At 43.0% G+C, this 25005-nt stretch overlaps 1 long non-coding RNA gene across 2 annotated transcripts in view; it reads left to right on the top strand.

Annotated features, from left to right (window-relative positions):
• LOC142491123 (uncharacterized) overlaps window positions 1-25005 on the top strand; it is a 62722-nt gene that overhangs the window by 25294 nt on the left and 12423 nt on the right. For both annotated transcript variants that reach the window (XR_012800289.1, XR_012800288.1), the window contains exon 2: window positions 12713-12825. This is a non-coding gene — a long non-coding RNA (uncharacterized LOC142491123). The remainder of the gene's footprint in view (window positions 1-12712; window positions 12826-25005) is intronic.

Below are 25005 nucleotides of genomic sequence, written 5' to 3'. Positions count from 1 at the left end.
TAAGAGTCCATGCGGCCTCCAGTGATCTGGAGCCGACATTTTAACGCACAGAGTCCATCACCACGCGGTCACCTTTAGAGCAAAAACCGCCATCCCGTGAAAACTTGTGAGACAGGCGTGACCCACTTTCTTCCATAAGGGGCCACGCAAAGTAAAGCACCAAATTCCTTTTCTTGCAGAGTACCACGCGCCCTGGGGTAGCTTGAGGGGGCACCTCCCGTTCATGACAGCAATAGTCCTGTTATTGCCTGGGTGCACCGGGGTCTCTGATCTCACCGCAGAGGCCCTGTCCCCATCTCGCCATCACAACGTTGGGGATTACAGAAAGGTATCCACACCCCCCAGGTCCATAGCCCCCAGGGGGTTGCCCCAACTGCAGTGTTAGTATGGGCCTGCAGGCTCCCTGGTGTAGCTTCAGGGACCCGATATTCCCCATCCTTTTCCGGTTTACTCAGAATAGGCAGGGTACCACGCTCCCTGAGCCATAGTCCCCTCAGGGAGTCGCCCCAAACCTATTACGCCAGGAGGGCGCGTATGCGGGTATCCACGCTCCCTGGCCATAGCCCTTCCAGGGAGTCCGCCCCACAGGCTAGCGACTATATGTGGGTCACCACGCTCCCTGGCACATAGCCACCAAGGAGTTGCCCCACATAGAAATATGTCCATTTCAGGGTGACCCCCTCCCTGGGGAAGCTTCAGGAAGGGATCCCCTCTCTGCAAAGTCTGTACGCTGCTGCAAAGTCTCTGACACCGCTGTGTTGTTCACCTTCCTCTTAAAACATGTCCCGTTGGTAAAACCTGTCCTGGGGAGCAGTTCATCTCAGCAGCGCCTCCAACTGTAACCTCCTTCCCCCCCCCTACGTGAGATTCCCAGGTTACATTAAATGGGTCTTGGTGCTGTGAACTGCTGGCAAACAGGGGGGCTGAGGCTCCGCGTTGTTGTGGGGAGAGCCCAGGACAGGGACAGGAGGTGGGTGGTGGCACAGGTTACATTGTGGGGTCTTCTCTTGGTGGTTGTTTCACCTCCAGCCAGTAGGGATCCTCGGGGGGCTTCAGAGGAGGGACCCCCTCTGACACTCCTCATTCACCAAAGACAGGGACTCCACACAGCAGTATCTCTTTTCTGTTGGTCTTTATTCAGCAGCGCAGCATACAGCATATCACAGCTTTGTCTCTCTGCATGCCTAGGCCCTGCTCAGCTCTCTCTCATCCTGCTCATAGCAGCATAATTCCCCTCCCTCCTTACCCAGGTGGGGTAGGAGGGAGAGAACTCTTCTCTGTACTTCTCTATCAGCTCAACCCAATAACTCAACTCAATAGAAGAGTGAAATGGTAGCGCACAACCGGAATTATCCAAAAAAAAGAATTAAAAAGAGGAAAGTGCGTTATCCATAAAAGGGTTTAATAGTCATGGAAAAAAGGGCAAGGCATTACCCTACCAACATGTTTCGTGCTACACAGAGCACTTTATCATGGACGCTGCAGCAGATTCGTGAGTTTTTTCTGCCTGCTACATGGTTATATCATTCTACTAAGGGATCAGGGTATTATCTATTGGGGTGATTATTAGCTCTTGGGTTCCTGGACAACTTGAGTGCCACCTATGCTGGCTTTCCAACTAGGATTCCACTCCCAGTACCCTCCCTACAATCAAGATACATCCCAGACCTCATACAGGATTTACCATCATTATTTCATCATTACCATGACTGTATACAGTTCTTAGCACCACGCATTATATTCCCAATAACTCAACTCAACTGACTAACTGATCTCACTACCTGATAACTTAATTTAGGAGGTGTGTCTCAATTTGGACATCTCAGGGAGTGTCTCTAACTTTGGATCATTACAATACAAAGCCGGATACAGATTGGCCCACACACAGCAGGGGGTGTTCCAACCAATATCCACCCCTTTGATTGACAAACCTCAGGTTGCAAAGGCCGCCCTTGAATATGGCTACATATTCAAAGCTGAATACACAAACAGGCTTTTTGAAGGAATTAACCTTTCCACTGCCTGTTCTAACAGGACAGACAGAGGTAAAGCCCAGAACAAGAAGTAACTGCCGGGAGGCCATGTTACATACATACATATATATATATATATATATATATATATATATATATATATATATATATATATATATATATATATATATATATTAGATGGGGCAGAACAATAGGCACTCCGTCTTGTTGAAACAATGTGGGTGCAAATCCTGTATGGTATAGAATAGGCAATACGATACCGTTTGAAGACAAATATCAGAGGCAGCACTCCAGGTAAGTGGTCAAAAGAAATTTGTATTAACAAGACATCTTATCCAACGTTTCGGTCCTCGTGCGGGACCTTTCTCAAGGTGATGTGAGAAAGGTCCCGCACGAGGACCCAAACGTTGGATAAGATGTCTTGTTAATACAAATTTCTTTTTACCACTTACCTGGAGTGCTGCCTCTGATATTCGTCTTCAAACGGTATCGTATTGCCTATGTATATATATATATATTGTGGTTATTTTGGGGGTTCAATATGAGCTTATAGGGGTTCTGTATGCTGAGCATACTGTCACAAAGTGCTCACAACAAACAAGGCGGGACCGCAAGGCTGAGGTGGGGATATTGATTGCCACCGATCAACAACCGAGCAGACACGTCCAGAGTGAAGAGCGGTAGTCATGTAGCCGGGTCGGGGTAGGAGAGGTCAGATTGGTCGAGGTACTTACCGTGGTCAAGGAGTGGAGAGATCGGATTGTCGTTGATGCGGTTCCGGGGTACAGGGGTAGAGTGAGTCTGTAGCCGTGGTCCAGGGGTGAGAGAAGTCAGGAGTCTGGGTGCAAGCTGAGGTCAAAATACAAAGAGTGAAACAAGACAAGGCAACAGGAGCTGGAGGTAAGCACACAAATGAAAACAAGTTTATGCTCAGCCAATTTGCCAATGGGCTGGCTGAGCAGATAAAGCACAGCGAGCCAATGGGGAGGCTGCAGGGTGTTAGCATCATACCTATGCTGTGTACCGATAGGCAGCGGCGGAGTCAGAAGCAGCTGTGGGATAATGGATTAAATTAACCCCTTGAGTGCCTGTGTCCTTGCGACGTCTGCTCGTAGTCAGAGCGCGCTATGTGCTGCCCATGTCGTCATGGAGGAGAAGCCTGGAGGCGGTGCCTGTGGTGTCTCTCTTCATAGTGTCGCGGCGCCTGAGCGCAGGTTGCGGCTGATGTGCGTCACCCATTACATCGTGGGATGCATCATGGGGGCGGAGCCTGGAGATGATCCCTGCATATCTACCCTTCTAGTAACGCGGCATCTGATTGTCTGTTAAAACCATGTGCCCTTTTTTTTTATGACGTCGTTTAAAGGGAATGAAGCCAGCCAATCAGAACGGCTGTGCTTCATTTCCCTTTAACATGATGTCACTAAAGCCAAGATGGCCGGCGTCACATGGTATTTCAGCCAATCAGATCGTGGGAACTAATTCCCCAATCTGATTGGTTGTTGTACACCATGTGACGGAGTCATTTTAGGTCAATTATGTGACATCATCCAAAGGTACTCAGACACCCCAAGACACCCGCGGGGACAACCTGGAGGCCCACGGAGCCTAGTGGGGACCACCTGAAGGCCCCCAGACACCTGTGGGTACCCCCCAGGGACTGTTCCTGTGGCTGTCGGTTGCTCCCTGGCATCTGGTAACACATGTCAGAGTACATGAAATGCCTGTTTAACTTCCCTTGATGTACGCAGATATATCACCTGTACCTAATATATAATTTTTATTGAACCTACTTAACTATATGCGTTGTGTGCTGTTTTTTCTTGTCGTTCACTGTGGGTAAAAGGGGTTACTAGCCCCAAGGATTGGTGTTTAGGCCTACCGGGTGGGTAGCAGGCGGGGTTAACTCCTTCATTACCTTAGCGGTATTAACCGCTAAGGTAATGAAGGGTTTAAGTCCACCCACTACCCACCCGCAAGGCCTAAAAACCCACCCAGAGCCAAATACCGCCTTCACCCACCCCCGCTACTCACAATAAGCCTGGTATGGGTGGTTAACCCCTTCATTGCCTTAGCGGTTAGCCGCTAAGATAATGAAGTTGCCTGTAAATGCATATTTCATGCATCGGATTTATGCCAGGGGACTCCGGTGCTGATATTAATGGATATCGGCTCTGGAGACCCCGGCATCAATCCGATGCAGGAAACATGCATTTTATTTTCTAAGTGCCGTCTCGCCGCTCATCCGCAGCTTCTCCAAACCTTCTAGACAACTTTTTGTGGCGGGACGATATGGAGAAGAAATCGCAATTCTAAATTGGTGATCAGCTGCGATAAGCTGATCGGGGCTTATTGAATTGAGCGTGTTTGAAAAACTGGTGATCAGTGCCGAAAAGTGGCTTATCACCACGCGTAAAAAAAAACGTCGATTTTTGCTCCAGCCAGCTTATCGGGGCTTACTGAATCGTAGTTGGCTTTTTTGGCGACAAGCTGGCGATAAGTGGCTTATCGCTGCTTACTGCATGAGGCCCTTAGAGTGGTGGAGGTAACTCCTAGATCTTTCCTTATACCTGTTTTAACCAGGTAGTGCTGACCAGTTTGTTTTCACCAGAGGAGGAGGGGGATCATTTTCTGACTAATTTCTATAAAACCTCACTTTCTGTTTTATTTATTTTCATGCTAGAAACTTTTTGCTGTTTTAGAATTTACAGCTACTAGCGTTTTCTCTGGGGTCCCACTTGCACTCATTAATAGCCTTTTCTTGATGCCACCATAGCCACACCATGTAGACCATCACCATGCCACCATGTCCCTTTCCTTTGTCAATATAATTAGACATCATTTTATTGAGTAATCTATTACGTTTACCTATGATTGGTAGCACTCCCAGTGGACAAACATGTCTCTATCTGTCCACACTCCCTCCTCAGATGCACAAGCGTATAGTGGGTGCTCCTATGAATAGTCTCTCCCTAAAGAAAATATTGCGAAATTAATGAATGTCAAATTTGAAAATTGAACTCAATTGAAACAAATTGAACATGCAATGACTTTGACTTTTACTGTTAGGCGAACTTATTGCAAACTTTTGTATCGAAGCAAACCTTTTTGTCAAACCAAAATAAGTGAAATATACAGAATTCACTTAGAATAGAAAAAAATGATTTCAGCTCAGAGGACCTCTGCTCCCCAAAATACTTACATCAGAAGGTGATTCCGGAACATCATTCTGTTACGAGGTCCCGCGGCACGCAGGCCAATAAGAAGCCGCAAGAGATGACATTGCGGCTTCCTATTGGCCCACAGGACCTTTAAGCAGACCATTTCTGTGCCCAGTTGGAGCTGCTACACAGGGCCGGATGGGAGTATTGCGGAGCTCGGAGCAGTATCACGTGGGGCACTGTGATGACGTCACATGATTTGCAGGGCCCCTTGTCTGCCATTGCACCACGGGATAATGCCATATATTACGTTGTGTCGTCAAAGTGACACGTCATCACTTGACTTCTGGGGTAGCAGGAGATGTTGGTATTTACAGATGCCGCGCACTCTCCCCGAACCAACTCCGGTAATCATATTTTAAATGCTGTTGAGGTTATTTAAAGCACCAATGGCACCTCCATCAAACCGGCCCTGTCAGGCAGCCCCTTCCAGTGTCAGTATATCAGGACGTAGGGGGTCCACAAATTTGAAATCAATGCAGTTCAGCTTCGTAGACCCCCTGTTTCAAACCTGGTAAGAAAAAAAGACATGAGGAAAAGTCACTTAAAGTGCACATCACTAATTCACAGAAGGAGTGAAATTTACCAAAAGTCCAGCAAAAGTCACAAGATTTGGTGACAGCTTTCAAAACATTAACACCATTTCAGAGAAATAGATCTTAGAGAACATGTACAAGGCTTCTCAAATCTTTAACTACCAAAGTCATAGAAAAATATGTCCACTCCCAATTAAGTGATTACTATAGCAAGACACATTTCTCTGCCAAATTCAATCCAGCTTTCGCCCAAACCACTCCACGGTAACTACCCTCTTAAAAGTTTACAACGAGTTACAGTGTGGAATGGAACTGGGACAACTAAGTGATGCAATATTCCTAACTTTTACAAAGGCTTCTGACACTATTGAACATGTTATCATGTTAAACAAGCTTCAGTGCTCTGGAATGGATAACACGCTTCAAACTGGTTTAACTCCTATCGAATAGCTCCCAATATGTGTCTATGTCGGGCTCTAACTCCAACCCCTTGGATATCACCTCTAGAGTCCGGCAAAGCTCTGTTCTAGGCCCCTTCTCCTTTCAGTCTTTATTAATGATCTACATACAGCTTGTAAGGCCACTTCAATGTACATGTATGTGGATGACACAATCTTGTATACACACAGCTCTACCATCTCTTACCTTGAACATGTACTTCAATCTGATTTTTCAAGACTTGAAAACTGGATTACTCAAAACAAACTCTTTTTAAACAGTGACAAAGCTGTTAATATGGTATTTGATACTAAGGCTATATTTCTAAAGCTACCAATGACACCTTCAGATCAAAACCAACTCTAACACCATTCTTGCCCCGGTCACTAGTTTTAAATATCTGTGCCTAATTCTCATTTAACATTTGGGTTGCACATTGATATCCTGACATCCAAAACCTATGCTAAGCTAAGTGTATTTTATTGGAACAACTCCTACCTAAGTCTGCTGGTCTGAAAGTGTATCGCACAGCAGAGGCTAAAGCCAATAGAATATGGGGACATAGTATATGTCACAGCATCCCAAACTCACCTTAGCAAACTAGACACCCTCTACAACTCAATATGCCACTTTGTCGTCCAATGTAATTACAACACATACTACTGTGAAATGTTCAAAGACCTACAGCAGATTGTCTCTCTTGACTCTTGGCGCAAAGAACATTTTTTCTGTCTTGCCTTAAAATACTTTCTGGTCAAGCTACCCGTCTATCTGAACAAGCTCCTCCCCCCTACCACACGCAGCACTTATCACCTGAGATCTGACTTTGAAAAGACTGTTTACGTTCCCAAGATTCAACAAAGAATCCGGTCGCTCCTCCTGTTACTGTGCACCCCAAAACTGGACCAATCTACCGGAGACTCAAAGCCACCAGTCTAAGTTCTTTCAAGACTTCAGCTGTTTCACATATTAATCTTGTCTGTAACTGTTAATTGTCTGTTAAATACATTCATAACATATATTGTTAAAAACAGACAAAGATGCCCAAAGCTACTTCCAATGTGACAAAAATACACAGTGCAATACCTATATATTCTCTTGAAAAAAGGGTCATTTGGTTTAACCCTTTGGCCAAAGCGTCTTAAGCCTGCTGCCACTTTCAAGGCATGACCGTAGCAGGTTCTAACACTAGAGTTGTTAAATGGTTCCTGAAAGTTAGTGATGTAAGAGTGTATCTGTGTGAATATAAATGAATGGAGAGCCCACAGTGTATACAGTGCTTTACAAAAGGTGTGTGTGGAGTGGGAGTTAATATAAATGGTGTGGGTAGGTGTGGAGATTGTAGCATAACTAAAAGTGTGTGTAGATAGTATGTGGTCCCTATTGGTGTATAGGGATGGAAAAACAAGGAGTATTTGTATGTGTAAGAGACAGCTGTGTGTGCAAACATATAGCACAGTATGTACAGACATGGCCTTTAGCGCTCATAGGAAGAGAGTTCACTTGTGTCAGTAAAGTGTCACAAGGAGTGCTAGTGGGCGTGGCTAAATGTATACAACAATTGTCCCTAGCTGTCCATGAAATGTCTGTAAATATAACATGTAACAATGTATTGTCATTATAAGTCTGTGCCCAGAACATCCTTAAAAATGAGACATAACGCTGAATGTATTACTTCCTGGTGAAAGATTTTATACATAAATACAATTAAAAAAAGCACTGCATGATATTGGGCTAAGCTTTTTATCTGCTGTAATTATTTATTCTTATCTTCCCTTTGCTCTTCGAGGAAATTCTATGTTAACCGGAGTGCCATGAATGTGTTTCTAATGTAATAACCCAAAAGTAGTTTAATCTAATGTGCAGTTGTAAAGCACTACTGACATGCAATGTTAATTAAAGGGAGACTGGCAAAATTCCCACACAAGTTCACAAAGTAGGTGAATTTTTAACTTTCTTGGCTAGCAGAAAATGTGCATACATATGAAGCTTAAAGAAAGAAAACTATTGTGCCTACCTTTCTTACAGAGCACATCAACCCCAACTTTTGCACATATTTCGCAAAAAGGTTGGCGATGGAGACGCTCCGCCACAGGTGCTCCTAATTGCGGCTGCAAGAAGCAACGAACAGCTCAGCGTCTCTCCTCCACATGTCTTGGTATCTGCCTCGATTCGACACGTTTCGCTAGAGAACTAGCTTCATCAGGAATCTGAGGCAGCCGCAATTAGGAGCACCTGTGGAGGAGCGTCTCCATTCCAAACCTAATCGCGATTCCAGGAGAGGAAGGGGCGGTGAGATCATCATATGCCTGTACCTCTGATTCCTTATTGCCTAATAACTTCTTATACTTTGTAAGTGAGCACTTGTGAAGTGTTTTTTAATTCATTAAATTGTTGCACAGTTCGCGCTATGGTGTGTTCTTGTCCTCTGCTATAGTGCAACCTATCCATCCCATCCTGGTCCCCAGATGCCCCTCTACGTGGGACTACTGTTTGTGTACACTACTGCACCGACACACTTTATTCGAGCAAATACCCGGTATGTACCTGGCAGATACCTGGAATGCGCCGCTCCTCACCTCTGACAAGCCCCGTTGCATTTGCCTTCCCAGCCTGGGTTCATGCCTGGCTGACGGGCGGCTGATCTGTTAAATGATAATGATTAGGATTTAATAGGCTGCAATGCTTCGCGTGTCTACCAGATGGCATAAATTCATGAATTGTAATGCAGTATATATATATGTACTGTGCAGTATTGCAGCCAGCGGGAATAAAATGCTTCAATCCCTGCCGGAAAATAACTCAATGCACTCGGGCAGAAAACAGTCACAAACCTCAATACACCCGGGTATACCCGAATTCGTGGGACTAGCCGAGCTCGAATAAAGTGTGTCGCCAGTGTATGTGTGAAATGCCTTTACTCACTGTCTGCTTGTGCGTATAACCTTTGCAGAATTTCATAGGATTATCATTTTTGTGCTATACAGTACTGTACTATTTTTGTGATCTCTCTTTTACATGTACATGGTGTCCCGCTCCCTTGTCACCTCTACCCACTAAGTCCCAGGGGAAACGAAGACTTTCCCATCTTGTCTAGGTTGAGTGGGTAACTTTTGTTTATTCATTTTAGTTTTATTATATATGAATATTGCACTTTTTTGGGTTATTTTCTTGTAGTGGGCACTGGTTACCAGAGGGTGTCACTATTTCACTGTTTTAATTTGGATTATTTCCTTGTGGCACTATCTCCTCTTGAGCGCCAACCCTGGTTATTTTCTTGCTACAGGGTTCCCGCATACCTAGCGGATCAGGTAAACAGGACAGGCATATTAGCCATAAGGGATATTAACCTTTGCCTCCCTGACTGATATATTTTTACACTACCCATTCACTGAAAACCTGAGGATTGTAACATCTACTCAACTTAATTACCTAAGTGATGTATATACCTACTGGATCACTATGGGGCTTATATATCACTCTCTGGTATTATTAACCCCACATAGTCCTGTCAGCCTTATACACATGGAAGCCCCCTATTATCTCCCCTCCTTAATTCCCATAGTGTAGTACACCTTATATAGCCTATATCCAAGGGGACACAGAAAGTACCTGGGGTAATACTCCATTGTAGGAGCATTGGTAATATTTTGCCACCTTATGGCATTACTAATTATACGTCTTCGGAGTATCATTACGACTTGATCCAATTGACACCAGTGATTCCTCATACTCTGTTGTGCCCCATTGCAGACATAATCAAAGGTCTTTACCAGGGTCAGCAGGCATTGATACCCCCGATCCTTATGCGGTAAACAAGACTGAGATCTGTTTTTTATGTTATTCTCCCGCCATTTGTTTAAGCAACGTTTTCCCCATGTTATTTTAATGAGCTCTATTAAAATTGTTTTTTAACTTACTCAGGGGCCGATTCACAAAGCAGTGATAACAGTGCAGTATCGCGCTATAATGGCTTTTTATCACTAATAAACAGTCAGTGAAAAAAAAGTCGCCGATAGGCCAAAAAATGGCAAACCCGCCATTTTTTGCCAGTAAGAGCTAGTCACAAAGCAGTGATAAGTTTATCGTACTGTAAAAGCTCACCATTTCTTTTCACCAGCTAAAGGCTGGCGGAAAAGAGACCGAGACATGCATAAAAGCATTATTTTTTTTTGCACAGTATTAATACAAGAGGCTGGCGCGTGTCTCTGGGTGGTCCCCATGTGATAGGTTACATTAGTTCAAAAGGATGTGATATAACTTTAAGGGATGATGTCACATCCTTTTGCACTAATGTAACCTATCACGTGGTACAACAACCAATGGGATTGTCTTCAATCCCATTGGCTGTAATACCATGTGATATAGCCATGTGGTTTGAAGGATGTGACGTACCTCCCTTGGAGATGACATCACATCCTTAACAACAAAAAAAGGGAGGTAGGCACATGATACAGCATCCAATCAGATTGGAGCTGTCCCATCTGACCATAAAATGTGACGTCACAGGCCCTATATAAGTCCTAGACACCTCATTTAACAGGAAGAAGACGACAAGAGAACATCCTGTTCTGGATTTACCACAGGGTTTTTGGATTGACAGATGAAGATAGAAGATTAAAGAAAAGAAAGAAATAATGACAGATGAAGGAAGTAGATGGTGACAGAAGATAAAAGAAAGAAGAATTTTGTTACCTGTTCCGGATTTTCAAGGTGGATGGAGTTGGATTGACTTTGATAACGTCGCTGTACGAGAGCTTGCAGAATAGCCGGGATCCGGAGGGTCAACGCTTCAAAAGGTAAGAAAAATATTGAATGCATGTAATTTTATTTTTCCAGGTTTTTTTATTGTATTTTTTTCTTTTTATGTTTTTATTGCCCATTGACTGATAATGTATTAATCTGTGGCCGTTTAGGGTACAGATCAATACAGTGACTGCCAATTCATTTTTTGGCAAATGCTTTCTTTCTGTTGATTGTTGTTTTTTAGGTTTCTGTTTATTGTTTGGCTTAAATTGTTTGTAATTTGGATGGCTTGTTTTTATTTCATTTTCCCGATTGTTTAGCGTTTTTAATTAATTATTTATTTTGTTGGCTACTGGTTTTAATTGATGTGTTGGCTAGTGGTTTTATTAATTAATTACTTAATTGATTTGTTGGCTAGTGGTTTAAATTAATTAATTGTTTTGTTGGTTAGTGCTTTTATTTATTCAATTGATTGGTTGTCTAGTGCTTTTATTTATGTATTTAATTTGTTGGCTAGGGCTTTTATTTATCGAATTGGGGTGTTTAGGTGCTTATGTATATCTTTTATTATTGTGTATTTTTGGCCTTCGTGCTTTTTTATTAGGGTGACCATTGACTTCTATAGTGGCTTATCATGCCATATTATATGGGTATGATGTACCACTATGCCAACCAATAGGTAGAGGGTGGGTATAGTGGGCCCAGGGTGGATGGTTAGGCCTCCCGGGTGGGGAGCAGGGGAGGGTGCCTTAACCCCTTCATTGCCTTAGCGGCTATCCGCTAAGGTAATGAAGCTGCTTTAATGTGAATTTTATTTATAGTGTGCATGAGCAGGGGTTCTCCTGAGCTGAACCGCATTGGTTTCAGCCTCGGGGACCCCTACTTCATGAGATACAAGCCCCGTTATGGGGTGCCGGTATCCCCCTGCAGGATTTAAATCCCACGGTCACGTGACGCGGGAGATTTAAAATCACAAGCGATACCAGCATTTTTTTCGGACTTTAAAAAATGGCCTTCACTTCTTAGTGAATCCCACTTTTAGCTTCATGTCTTATAGCACGATAAAAAATGCATTGTCGGACGCAAAAGTACTGATTTGATCACTGCTTTGTGAATTGTCCCCATAGACTCTCTCACTCAGTACCTATGGAGGATCTAGTTGCTTAGCCTCTAGTACACAGGGGCAAGTGCCACCTCCCCAATCATTTAACTCTGTAGGCCTCTTTCTTCACTCAGTCCTTCTGCATTTATCCCACTGAAGAGTATGAGTGCGTGCAATTGGGGCCTTTCCTGTCCTCTCCTCATTTAGGAGATACCTGTCCGACAGGACCTCTTACCCTGTTCAGAGCTCTTTTTTTTTTTTGCCCTATGCAACGACCCTCCAGCAAACAGTGTACCCATACAGGATGAGCTGGTATCCCTGTTCTCCGTTCTCCAAATACTAGTTAATGCTGAAGTCTTCCACAAACCTTTAGTACATTAGCTGAGAACAAGAAGACATCGTTAATTTGAAATTTCTTAACAAAGACATGAGAACAAACAGAATGAACCGAAACAGGTTCATAAATGTATATAAACAAATTAGGTCAGTATTACTGAACAGCATGTTTTCATACCATAAAGTTATCAACCATAGAGAAATACTAGTTCGTTGACAGCAGTGACCACTTGACCCACCTAGTTTGCCTATTAGACCTGATTGGATCCTTTGTTTTCTTTCATACTTCGGATAGCTTTGTGTCAATCCCAATCATTTTTTATTCCCTAACTGTTTTAGACTCTACCACGTCGGCTGGGAGGCCATTCATTGAATCCAACGTCATTTTAGTGAAGAAGGATTTCCTCCCATTTTCCCTGAGACTACCACCTCCGGAGCATGAACAGCACCAGGTTTGTCAATGAAAACATATTATTTTCAGAGAAATGTTGACCTTGTTTTGCAGGGTAAGACTAAAGGAACTAATAGACTGCAACGTGTGCAGCTTGGAGAAGATAACAGAGAGGGAGGATATGATAGAAACTAGAACATAGCATTTCTCTACTGTATCTTGTTGACATCCTAGATGCTTTTGAAAGTTTCTATCATATCCTCCATCATTGTTATCTTCTCCAAGCTGTACCTGCTGCAGTCTTTTAGTTCCTTTAGTCTTCCCCTGCAAAACGAGGTGAAACAGAGTACAAAATCCCGCATCAGTTTTATCAAGTAAAACATTACTATGAAAATAATATGTTTTCCTTGATAAATCCAGTGCTGTTTCTTTGCAGTCCGACCACAGTTTGATAACCAGGAGACTTTAATAAATAACTTGTAAAATCTTGCCTGTGTAAGAGGCCTTCTGAGGAAAGACTGAAACACCCCACGATGGGCGTTGAAAAGATGAGTGAGAAGAGATGTCTCCAGACAAGATAAATACATGTAGTGCTGTCTGAGCCTTTGACAGAGACTGAATTCAGAATTTATGATGGGTTTGAAAAAATGGCACCCAAGGGCAAACCAGGCAACTAATTAAGGGTAAAATTAAAAATAAATCAAACCAAATGTTTATTTTTTCCCCAGACTTGTTAGGTAGGGAAAGCTGCCAAAAAATGTCACAGACTTCAAGATATGTACAATAATTATTATATTTTGAAGTTGCTAAGCAAGTAGCTAAGTGTATAGATATCCAAACATGCAAAAGAAGAATGCAGAGCTATGTACGTTACTGGCAGTGATTCTCTGGACCTAAGTCATAATTTTCCTTCAGAGGAATATAATAACAATGAGATGAGAAAGGCAACAAGGCACCCTGGAGTTGGGTTAATGAAGTTAACTTTTACAGCCCCAAGGGCTAATTTTACTGTATAGTAACCTAACTCCGGACTTTTAAAATCACAGCTTACTGGGAAAGGGATCATAACAAGCACAGAAGATTTTTTGCAAATATTAACATTATTACTTTAATGTAAACAAATGTAACTCTTTCAGTGCCTGGAGACTGAGTTGGCATTAACCAAAGGGTTAAGTCTCCTTTTCGCACTTTGCCTCCAGCTTTTCACTAAGTAGAGCTTTGTCTCCCTAGTACATGACTAGACAGCTCTGTCTTGCACATTAACGCCCATTACTTCGTTTTCTTAATTATTCCCACGCCGTTGCTAGTTAGGATATTCCTGCTGCACCTCCCCTACTAACATAAGATACACCTTATTTCCCCACAAGTTGGTAAAAACCCCACAGGGCAGCTGCAGTACAATCATTGCCACTATCTTGCCAGACCCTGGATGCATATAACAGGAACAGTATTGGAATAGATTGCCACTACTATACCACAGACTGCTCATCCAACCACTCCAGTTGTATAGCACAAGTAGGGTTGCCAGGTGGCTTCTCTAAAATACTGGACAGAATGGTGAAAGGTGCGATGCGCTCAAGAGACACAAACACCTTTCATGGCTCCATGCTGTTTCCTCTCCTTGGCCCCACCACCAGGCTCCTGACACCTCCTCCTGATTGACTGCAGCCAATCAGGATGGAGGAAGTTGTCCAGCCCCCTAGCAACAGCCCTGCTCTCTCCCTGCTTGGGGAAATCCCGCATCCCCCAAAGCCGGTCTGGTCACTGTGTCCAGAGAGGTAATAGCTGACACTTACATGTCCAGTATTACCTCTAAATTATTACTGGACAGAGTGTCCAAATACAGGACAGTCTGGTTCAATACTGGACACCTGGCAACCTAATCGCAAGCAACAATGCAAACCTCACCCACATACAGACAGTACTAAACTTCCAAAACAATTATAAGCTGCTGCACAAATATAGTGTTTATTTATTTGCTTGCTCTCTATCTTTGAAACTGTAGGCTTGAACATTAAATTGCCGTTCATTGTACATTACTCCGCTTCGCACTATACTTAATAGGAGCCTGAGAATCTTAAGTATCTTGGAATCTTAAGGAAAACTGACAAATAATGATTAATTAATTGCACCAGCCTATGCAGCCAATCAAAACCACTTAATCATAACTAAGTTCAGACACATTAATGATCGTGCATTCCAGGTTTTGTTTTAAAATTCTGCATCTGTAATTTCTCTTTTTATGTTTTGCCATTCTTTTGTTAAAGCTGGATTTACCATGCCTCCAGTGACATAAACGGGCAATTCCCCTGTAGCTGGCAAGGAAAAATAAGGCACCTTTGTAAAAAATGAACAGTCTAATTGTCTTCCCTAAACAAATGCAACAAAAGTACAGTAATAGCAATAGCTGGGGTGCTTTCCTTTTTTGGGAAACGAGTTGCAAGTTGATTTTTTAGGAGATTTCTGAATGGCGAAGTGTTTGTGCATGTCACTGTATCTCCCCAATGGTCCGGCTAACTGAAAGTGATGGACATGTGTTATCCCATTTCATCATGGTGATATATAATAGATATATCTAGGGTTGTAGTCAAGACTGTGAGTGTTGGGCATTTTGATTTTGTGGTGGAGTACTAATGTGGCGCGCCACCAGAACAAGCTACTGTAGGGCCGCTATAAGCGCTCTGTGCCCCAGAGGTGACCTGGTATTGCACTAATGCAGTCTGGTTATAGTCCGTGTATAGTATAGTCAGGTTATACTCAGTCCATGTATACACCCGGAAACAGAGTATGTAACCAGACCAAACGATACACCCCGACACAGAGAATGTAACCAGGCCACACTATACACCCTGACACAGAGTATGTAACCAGATGGCCCTATGCACCGAACCAGACTATATAACCAGACGTACTATACACTGACGCAAAGTATGTAGCCAGACAGCACTATACACTGACACATACAGTATTGTATCAATGCTCGTCTCTAGACAGGAAACAACTTGCAAGGCTGGGGAAGGATATAGATCACCGACCTGAACCAACTAGATAGAGATACTGTAGAGTCCAGAATCTAGAATAGTATTCTCTGGGTCACAGGCTGGGGTTGAGACAGGAAGTAAAGGAGCAAGGTCAGGGTCACAGGCAATGGTCGAGGTAGGTGGCAGGTCGGTGTCACAGGCAGGAAACAAGGCAGTGTAAAGATCCACAGGAACACAGGAGTCAGGCAGGAATAAGCAGGAACTATGCTCTGGCAACGTCCTAAAGGAAGTCCTTCCTCTTTATAGGCAGGAAGCCAGTGAGCAATATGGCACCTGCAGTCTCAATGTGGACAGGATGAATAAAGGAGTGATAGGGAACACGATAGACATTGAGGCTTCACTGTGGCCGCTGATGGCGCCAAAGCCTCATAGTACCCCGTCCTCAGGAACGACCTCAGGGTGAACCAAAACAGGCTTGAGGGGAAATTTTCTGGGAAAACCCCAGACCATCGAAGGGGCATTAATGTCCTGGGAATCCACCCAAGATCTTTCTCCAGGACCGTTTCCCTTCCAATGCACAAGATACTGGAGTTTGCCATGAGAGCTCTGGGAGTCCAAAATCTGTTGTGTCCCGAATTCCTCCTGACATTTCACAATTACAGAGCTGGGAGGGGAGAGAGGGGAAGAGAAGTCATTTCAAATGTATGGTTTGAGGAGAAAAAAAAAAAAAACAAGACGGTTTTCTTAGGTTGGCAGGGAGTTCCAATATGAAAGCTACAGGAAACAGAAATGTCCAATGCTATATCCAATGTGACAAAAATACATAGTAAAATACTTCAATCTTCTCGTGAGTTAGGGTCATTTAGTTAAACCCGTTGGCTAAAGCGTTATAAGCCTGCAAGACACTTCACGGTATGACAAGTAAGCAGGTCCTAACACTAAACTGTGAAAATTCTCATTTACCTCTGCTGGAGGGAGAATGACCACAGTGGGTCTGTCCACACAGGAACATGAAAATGTGATTGATTTGCTTCAGAATTTTATTAGGACCATTGTACTTAGGACTTAGCTTGGCTGAGGGTAGCTTGATGCAAATATTCCTGGTGGAGATCCAGACCCGATCCCTTACTTTGAGGGGAGGAGGTGGTCACCAGGTTAACACCTCCATATCCTGGCTTGCCTTTGAAACTGGCCAGGAAGGCTTATTGAAATTCTCCTCCTCCTCCCCCCCCCCTTGCTAACAAATAGTTAACATCTCCATATCCTGGATTGCCTATGAAGTTTCCCATGCAAATGGATTTTTATCCATACTGAATGACTTCATCTGAACCTTACTTTAATAAAAATATAAATTTCTAATAGAAAATTATTTTCCACTTATACAGAGAAACCTTGCCAGATGATACAATGAACCCCCCCTTGGTTCTTTTTTTTGGGGGGGCATATACCGGGGACCTTTGAAATTAATTCAATTCCCTGCCCAGTCTTACTGTTCTGGTCTGTGCTGAAGCAGGGAGATTTGGTGGTGAGCTGCAAACTGCTTTCTAGGGAGGATTTTATCTGGTGGTCTGTGTACCTCATGTCCTCAGGAATCTGGGGGGATTCCTGAGTGCATGTTTCGGGGTAACCCACAACACTGGCCCCCTTCTACCCAAACTCATCCTGACAACATTTTACCGTAAAATCACCCCTGAAACTCACGCCCTGCACCTCTCCGCTGGTTGGCACTCCTGGAACAGTAAAAATACACATACACCTTATTACCAATGCAGGTAGAAAAAGGGGGGTCCTCCGGCGCGTTGTTCTGCTTGTGGCTCCACGGCGTTTTAGATATATAGGTAAAGGAGAGAAGAGAGGGGACCACAGTAAGGGACCAACACAGTGATTATACACAACTCTTCGTTTGATTTGTGAGGGGGCGGGGGGATGGGGGTGGTAGGAGATCAATGGAGAGATGAAAAATACTGCTGAATGAAAGGAGACACACTTACATCAGAGTGTCTAGTATCTTGAATTCTTGTACTCTTTTCTTTATGTGGCTGTATTTGGTTGAGGGTGAGGAAAAGCCTCCTGGTATCCTCCTTAGCAAAAAATATAAAGGGACAAAATTGTGCAATAAAATTTATTAACAATAGAAAAAAAGAGATTGAACACTTACAAGCGGCCGATAATTTCAGGCATAGAGAGGAGATGCTGCCAGACTCCACAACGAATCCCTTCCTGGGTTGGAGTGGTTTGTCCTGGCTGTTTCCCTGTTGGCAGATGATTGCTGCGTTGATCTTCACTTCGGGTGGCTGGGATTGAAGGTTTCCAAGAGCCCGTGCACAGGCTATGTCCTCCTCAAAACCGGCCTGTCCCTCAGCATACACAGCATACAGATTTCTGTGTGTCTCCTTTCATTCAGCAGTATTTTTCATCTCTCCATTGATCTCCTACCACCCCCATCCCCCCCCCCCCCCTCACAAATCAAACGAAGAGTTGTGTATAATCACTGTGTTGGTCCCTTACTGTGGTCCCCTCTCTTCTCTCCTTTACCTATATATCTAAAACGCCGTGGAGCCACAAGCAGAACAACGCGCCGGAGGACCCCCCTTTTTCTACCAGTATTCACACAGAGGTTGGTGAATCACCTCTGAGAGACTCAGGCTGCGGAACTGCATTGTGTCAAGGACAGGAGCAATATACTGAACAGTAGGATAACTCTCTTTTGGCGCAACTTTCCTCTCTTTTTATATTATTACCAATGCAGTTACATGCCATGATTGGGTTGAAGAGCTGACAATCACAATTCCCCAATATGGCTCAGGGGCACCAAGCCGGGCCAAATACCTTTATTAATGGCCTGGGTACCCCCTCACCATCACAATAATCATAAAGTAATATCCGGAATAGAAGAAGCTAAGGCAATGATAGTCCATTCAATAAGCCTATTGTGTGTGGAGTAATGTGACAACCACCTCACCTGAACTCCCTCAGAAGATTAAAGACCGCGGGGAACGCCAAGATGATCTGTGCCCTCGTGAGGTTGAGTCCTGCAATGACAGATCTTCTCTCACCTTCTTGTGTCTCCACCCGCGGTACCGCTACTTAAGAGTGTAGTGCCGTGACCACACTGGCGAAGAAGGACCAAAACGCTGCTGCAGGGGGTATACTCACAATGCAATAAACAGCTGTATGCCTGAACACCGGAAAGCGGGCTTCGATACCGGTAAGTATACAAAAATAGAATTGGTGGAGAGTAGAGCACAGCACATGAAGGTAAGGGCCGGAGGCAAAAAAAGTTCAAATAAATTATTTATTGGGCATATTAGCCAAAAATAAGGACACACATTAAAAATACTCTGACGGCTTTATCAAAGAGTAACACATTCTCCTCTAAACACTGCTTAAGTAAAGGTCAGTCAGAAAAAACACGCCCTAAAGATAATTGAGTAATAACTATGCAAACATTATCACACAGATGTAGGAAACAAACACCTATTGGGTAATACCAAAGTCAAACAGCTGACCATTACAACACAGTTTGGTGAATAATACATTTAAAATGATACCTACTTATTATGATAAACAATGGAATATATAAAGTATCAATATCAAGACATCAATATAGCAGAGCAACTACACTGTAATACATAAAATAGTACAGATAGATGCAATGCCAAAATGTTAAAACCAAACAAAAACAAGTGTATAGAAAATAAGATTATAAGGTGGATATCATAAAATAAAATAAACATATATAGACCATCAATAGATAATATAAAAAGTATAATATGTCTATATTAGATTATATAAATATTTTAAATTAGATCCATAAATAAATAATATAGATAATCATGTAACATATCACCCTATAATCAAATATTTAAAAAAATTATAGATAATTTTTAAATATTATATATCACCATAAAAGGAGACTCAATACATATATAATATGCATACTGTAAATATACAGGTTTCCAATATATATATATATATATATCAAAATATAAAATATATTAGTAGATAGAGAAAATATAATTCTTAGAAGACTGCACACAAAATAAAAAAAGACAATAAACACAGTGAAATATAAAAAAAGAACATAATGAGAACACGACATATGGAATCAAGAAAATATAATTCTTAGAAGACTGCACACAAAATAAAAAAAAAAAGCTGTGTGTGCTGTGCACGCGCATAGTAAGTGAAACTTCTTTGACTTTTGTCACAGAAATTGTATTTGTGTTGGTGTTGGTGATGTTTTAATTAAAAATCAAAATACAATCTCAATGACAAAACGCAAATAAATTTGACTTAGAATGCGCGTGCTCGGCACACATCCCCTGTATTAGCTATTTGCACTAAGGGCCTCATGCAGTAAGCCCCGATCCAACATTTTCGGTAAGGGTTGCGGATTGGTGGCTAACAGGCCATTTTTTGGCGATTTGCCCTCGCAGTATTCAGTAAGGGCCGAATCCTTCCGATCCCTGCCGAAGCACTGCGAAAGCAAAGCTGCCGATGACCTGTGGCGATACAGCCTGGCTCCCGATAAGGCTCCCGATAAGCCTTTGGTGCCGATAGATGTTTGCAGCTGAGAGAGACAAGCCGCTCTCTCAGCGCAAACATCGGCAACAAAAAAAGTATTTAAAAACAACTTTTACTCATAGTGTACATGTGCAGGGGGTCTTCGGAGCTAAACCGCGTTGGTTTGAGGTCCGGGGACCCCCTGCCCCACGAGATACAGGCCCCTTTATGAGGTGCCGGTATCCCTCGGCGTTTAAAGGTCCCGATCACGTGACCGCGACCTGTAAACAAACCAGAGGGATACCGGCACCCCATAAAGGGGCCTGTATCTAGGGGGGCAGGGGGTCCCCGGACCTCAAACCAACGCGGTTCTGCTCCGGAGACCCTCTGCACATGTACAGTATAAATAAAACACACACACATCAATAAAGACTCGTTCCTTACCTTGGCGGCTATGTGCAACGGTAATGAAGCAGCATGAATGTCTTTTTAATTATACTGTACAGTGATCAGGGGGTCCCCTGAGCTGAACCGCATTGCTTTGTGGAGCAGGGACCCCCTGCTTCCCGAGTTACAGGCCCCGGTATGTGTCATCGGGTGGCAGTGTCGCCGCCATGTTTATAGCGTCCCCGCAATAAACATGGCGTCCACACTGTAACCGATGGCCCAAACCGGGGCCTGTAACTCGGGAGGCAGGGGGTCTCTGAGCCACAAATAAATGCGCTTCAGCTCAGGGGGCCTCCTGCTTCCGCACAATATTATTAAAATACATTAATGCTGCTTCATTACCATAGCGGATAGCCGCTAAGGCAATGAAGGGGTTAACGCATAGTAGCATGTTTATTGGGGACAAATGCCCCCAATAAACATAGCAGCAATACACAACATACAGTATAGTAATGGGCAGAATGACTATTATCCACAAATGGATAATAGTGCAGTTGTCCATTTAAAATACATACACAACAATAAAGACATTAAATACATATAGCACTCACCCATGTCCCACTGCCACGATGAAGGCCATCCTCATCTTCATCCTGCCCATGCCCCATCCGCTTCTGCAAAACAAACACAAGAATTACAACATCCAAATTAATGTCCCCTAACCCCTTAATCACCATGGCGGTTATTAACCGCTACAGTTATTAAGGGGTTAAGCCACCATCACCCACATAGCCTCCCCCACAAAGCCCCCCAACCACCCTCACCCAATACCCACAGGGGAGTCCTACCAAATACCCTTGGGCCTAATACCCCCTCCCCCAGCACATACAGTACAATAATGTGCCAAATAACTATTATCCACATAGGGATAATACATTATTTGGCCATTATTAAACACATTCAATACCATTAAAATGTAAAGAAAATTGTACTAACCTCATCAATAAGAAGTCTCCGTCGCCAGCATCATCCTTGGGGTCCGTTGCCAACATTATAAATAGCCACAACATTTGAATATCATTAACATAACACTGAACCCCTTAATCACCTTATCGGGTACTAACCTGAAAGGTAATTAAGGGGTGAAGCCATCCTGCAATGCCTACAACAGTTATGCATAACATCCTCAGTGAAATAAATACCCATTGCCTAACCAAATTCCATTTAATCATTCAATCTGTAGGCTCACATGCCTCATAAAACATTGCATTTACAGTGTATACATGTAGCATAACATGTAAACTGCATGTACACGCTGCAAATCAATGTTAACAATACAATAATCCCACTCAAATCACCATACATCACAAGATGTATATTATTTAATCCAATAAACTCACCATCAATGAATTACCACACATCACTTACATCCCTAAACAATTAAAATACCATCCATACCAATTACACAATGAACTAAAGCTATCCTAACAGAGAACAACTTCAAAACATAGAAAAAAGTACACCAACAATTACAATATACTAAAGCAAGGCTTTCCATATCCTACTGTACGGCCTGGAAGCCCAAAACTTACATCTGTCTAAAAATAAAATACATTTAGCACACATCAATGCATAGCCACAATGATTAACAATACAGAATAAGAAGCTTTAACAACACTATCATTTCTTACCCTGTATATATCTGTACACATACATACAGACATACATACAGTGGGAAGAAATGATATGCATTATAAAAAATGAAAACATGAAAAAGCAACAAAAATAACAGTTACATTAAGTACATTTCTTTATTTAACTTACCATTACTTGCCCCCACCGACTCCGGTTGATCAGCTTACTCACGAACCAATCCACGACACCATCCACGAAACAATCCAGGAACAAATCCACGAACCAAACCAGGAACCAATCCAAGAACAAGTGCAGGAACCAAACCAGGAACCAATCCAAGAACAAGTGCAGGAACCAATCCAGGAACCAAGCCACGAAGAAATCCACGAAACGATCCAGGAACAGGAAACCATAAAAGAAAAAAACATAACAAATGAAACATTAAAATAATAAAACATGACAATCAAGGGTTGTACTAGTTTTATTCTTAGTGAATCTGTATTAAAATACCTTGTTCCGGGGTCTTCTTGACGTCCGGTGCCACGCCCTGGTCTTCAATCTTCAGGAGGAGGTCCGTCCTCCTCGGCGTCTGCCTTCAAAATGAGACGACATAGGCTTTTAAAGGCCTATGACGTCACATTTGTCGTCATATGGTTCCCACGGCCCTGATTGGGCCGTGAAAACCATGTGTTTTGGCCGATGTAAAAAAATGTGATGACGTCACTTAAAGGCAATGCCAGCACAGCCAATCAGAAGGGGCCCGAGTATAGCGACATTATCGCCCAACTCACCCTTTCCCCAAAGCCGAATGCCCCAAGCGTCTGTTTTAAGTAGGGCCAGTCAATCCTGTCAAACGCTTTTTCCGCATCCAGACTCAACATCATAACGCTTAATTTCTGATTAGTGGTTATTTCTAGCAGATCAATGATTCGTCGGGTGTTGTCCGCAGCTTGTCTACCCATTATAAAGCCGACTTGATCTGGATGTATGAGTCTGGGCAGGATAAGACTTAATCTATTGGCCAGTAGTTTGGCGTATATTTTAACATCTGTATTAATTAGGGAAATTGGTCTATAACTTTTACAGTCCTGCGGATCTTTCCCATGTTTATAGATAACTGAGATTGACGCCTGGAGCATCTGCTCCGGGAACGGGGCTCCTGCTAATATAGCATTATACATTCGGAGCAACCATGGGGCTAGGTTCTCTGCGAACGCCTTATAATACTGCCCCGAAAACCCATCTGGCCCCGGTGCCTTTGAGGGTTTAAGGTCCGTGATGACCTGGGTAAGTTCTTCTAATGTGAAATCAGCCTCCAACCCCTCCCTGTCCTGCTCGCTCAGCCCTGTTAGGTTGGACCGTGCTTGAAAATCTTCCGTGGCCCTTGCCGTTTTGGAGTTATGTGCCACTTTTTCTCCATTATATAAATTTTCGTAGAATGATTTAAATTCCTCGACTATGCTTTTTGGGTTGGATGTGGAGGAGCCGTCCTTCAGACGCACCGCCTGTATGTTATAATTAGGCTGTCTAGTGTTTAGTTTGCACGCTAGCATGGTATCCGGCCTGTTCGCCTTTTCGTAAAATTTCCTCCGTGACCAACTCAGAGACTTATCAGCCTGGGAGACCAATAGTAGGTTTAGTTCGATTTTGATGTTCTTTAACTCCAATAGGACCCTCGGATCTTGCGTCAGTTTGTGTCTTGATGTGAGGGAATTTAATTTGGATTGGAGGGCTGCTATCTTGTTATTACGCTCTCTATTTCTACGGGCGGCAATACCAATTAAAGTGCCCCTTATGGTTGCCTTATGGGCCTCCCAGAGGGTGAGGTCGGAGCTCACCGAACCATAATTAGTCGTGAAGAATTGATCTATCTCCTCTCCGACTGAGTCGCATATAGCTGGGATCTTAAGGAGTGACTCATTTAATTTCCAATTTGCACCGGGTCTATCAGGGCGAATTTGGTTGCACCTCAGCTCTATAGGCGCATGGTCTAACCATGAAATATCATGGATCAAAGCCTGGGCGACCAAGGGAACCAGTCTACTAGAAATGAAGAAGTAGTCGATTCTGCTATAGACGTCGTGGGGGTGGGCTACTCCCAGACATTTAAGAGGTCTTGCTCTAATAATCTGGAACCGCCTTAGACGTCTTCACTGGTAAGCAGAAAGTTCACTTTCTCACTGCCAACAAGAAACCTGAAACATTAAATATGAAACCAAGAGAGTTAACAGGTGGTTGAGTAACAATGGTATCTTGAACCTTTTTGTAATCTGCATCTTAAATAGAGGGAAATAAACTAATCTTAAATCTTAACTGCATGGAATATCAAGCTCAACATATACCTGAAAAATACAAACATTGTAAAAAAAATGTTTAGCTTAATAAAGACAAGTACAGTATTTGCCCAGTAGCTTTTTTGACTGTCCATCCTGTACCGATAGTGTCCTCTGCAGTTTTTGGTATTGTAGGTGTTGCTTTTAGGAAATCAGATTCTTCCTTAGGAGAGTTCATCCAGAGAACTCCATCTTCTTGAAAGATCTTAAGCCTTTCCAGGTATAACAGTGCAAATGTGAAGCCTCGTTGAAATACTGTAGTTCTTTGCATAGCGGCACAAACTCCCTGAGTTTGGACGAAACGTGTGAGTAGTCCTGAAAAAGTTATATTGGATGTTCTTTATAGGTCACTTTCTTACATTTCCCGTAGGTTTCCAATAGTTTCACTTTGTCAGTAAA

Source organism: Ascaphus truei, chromosome 3, assembly GCF_040206685.1.
Source record: "Ascaphus truei isolate aAscTru1 chromosome 3, aAscTru1.hap1, whole genome shotgun sequence".
Classification (NCBI taxonomy): domain Eukaryota; kingdom Metazoa; phylum Chordata; class Amphibia; order Anura; family Ascaphidae; genus Ascaphus; species Ascaphus truei.
Note: the sequence above shows the minus strand (reverse complement) of the source record. Positions and strands in the feature narration are given on the sequence as shown.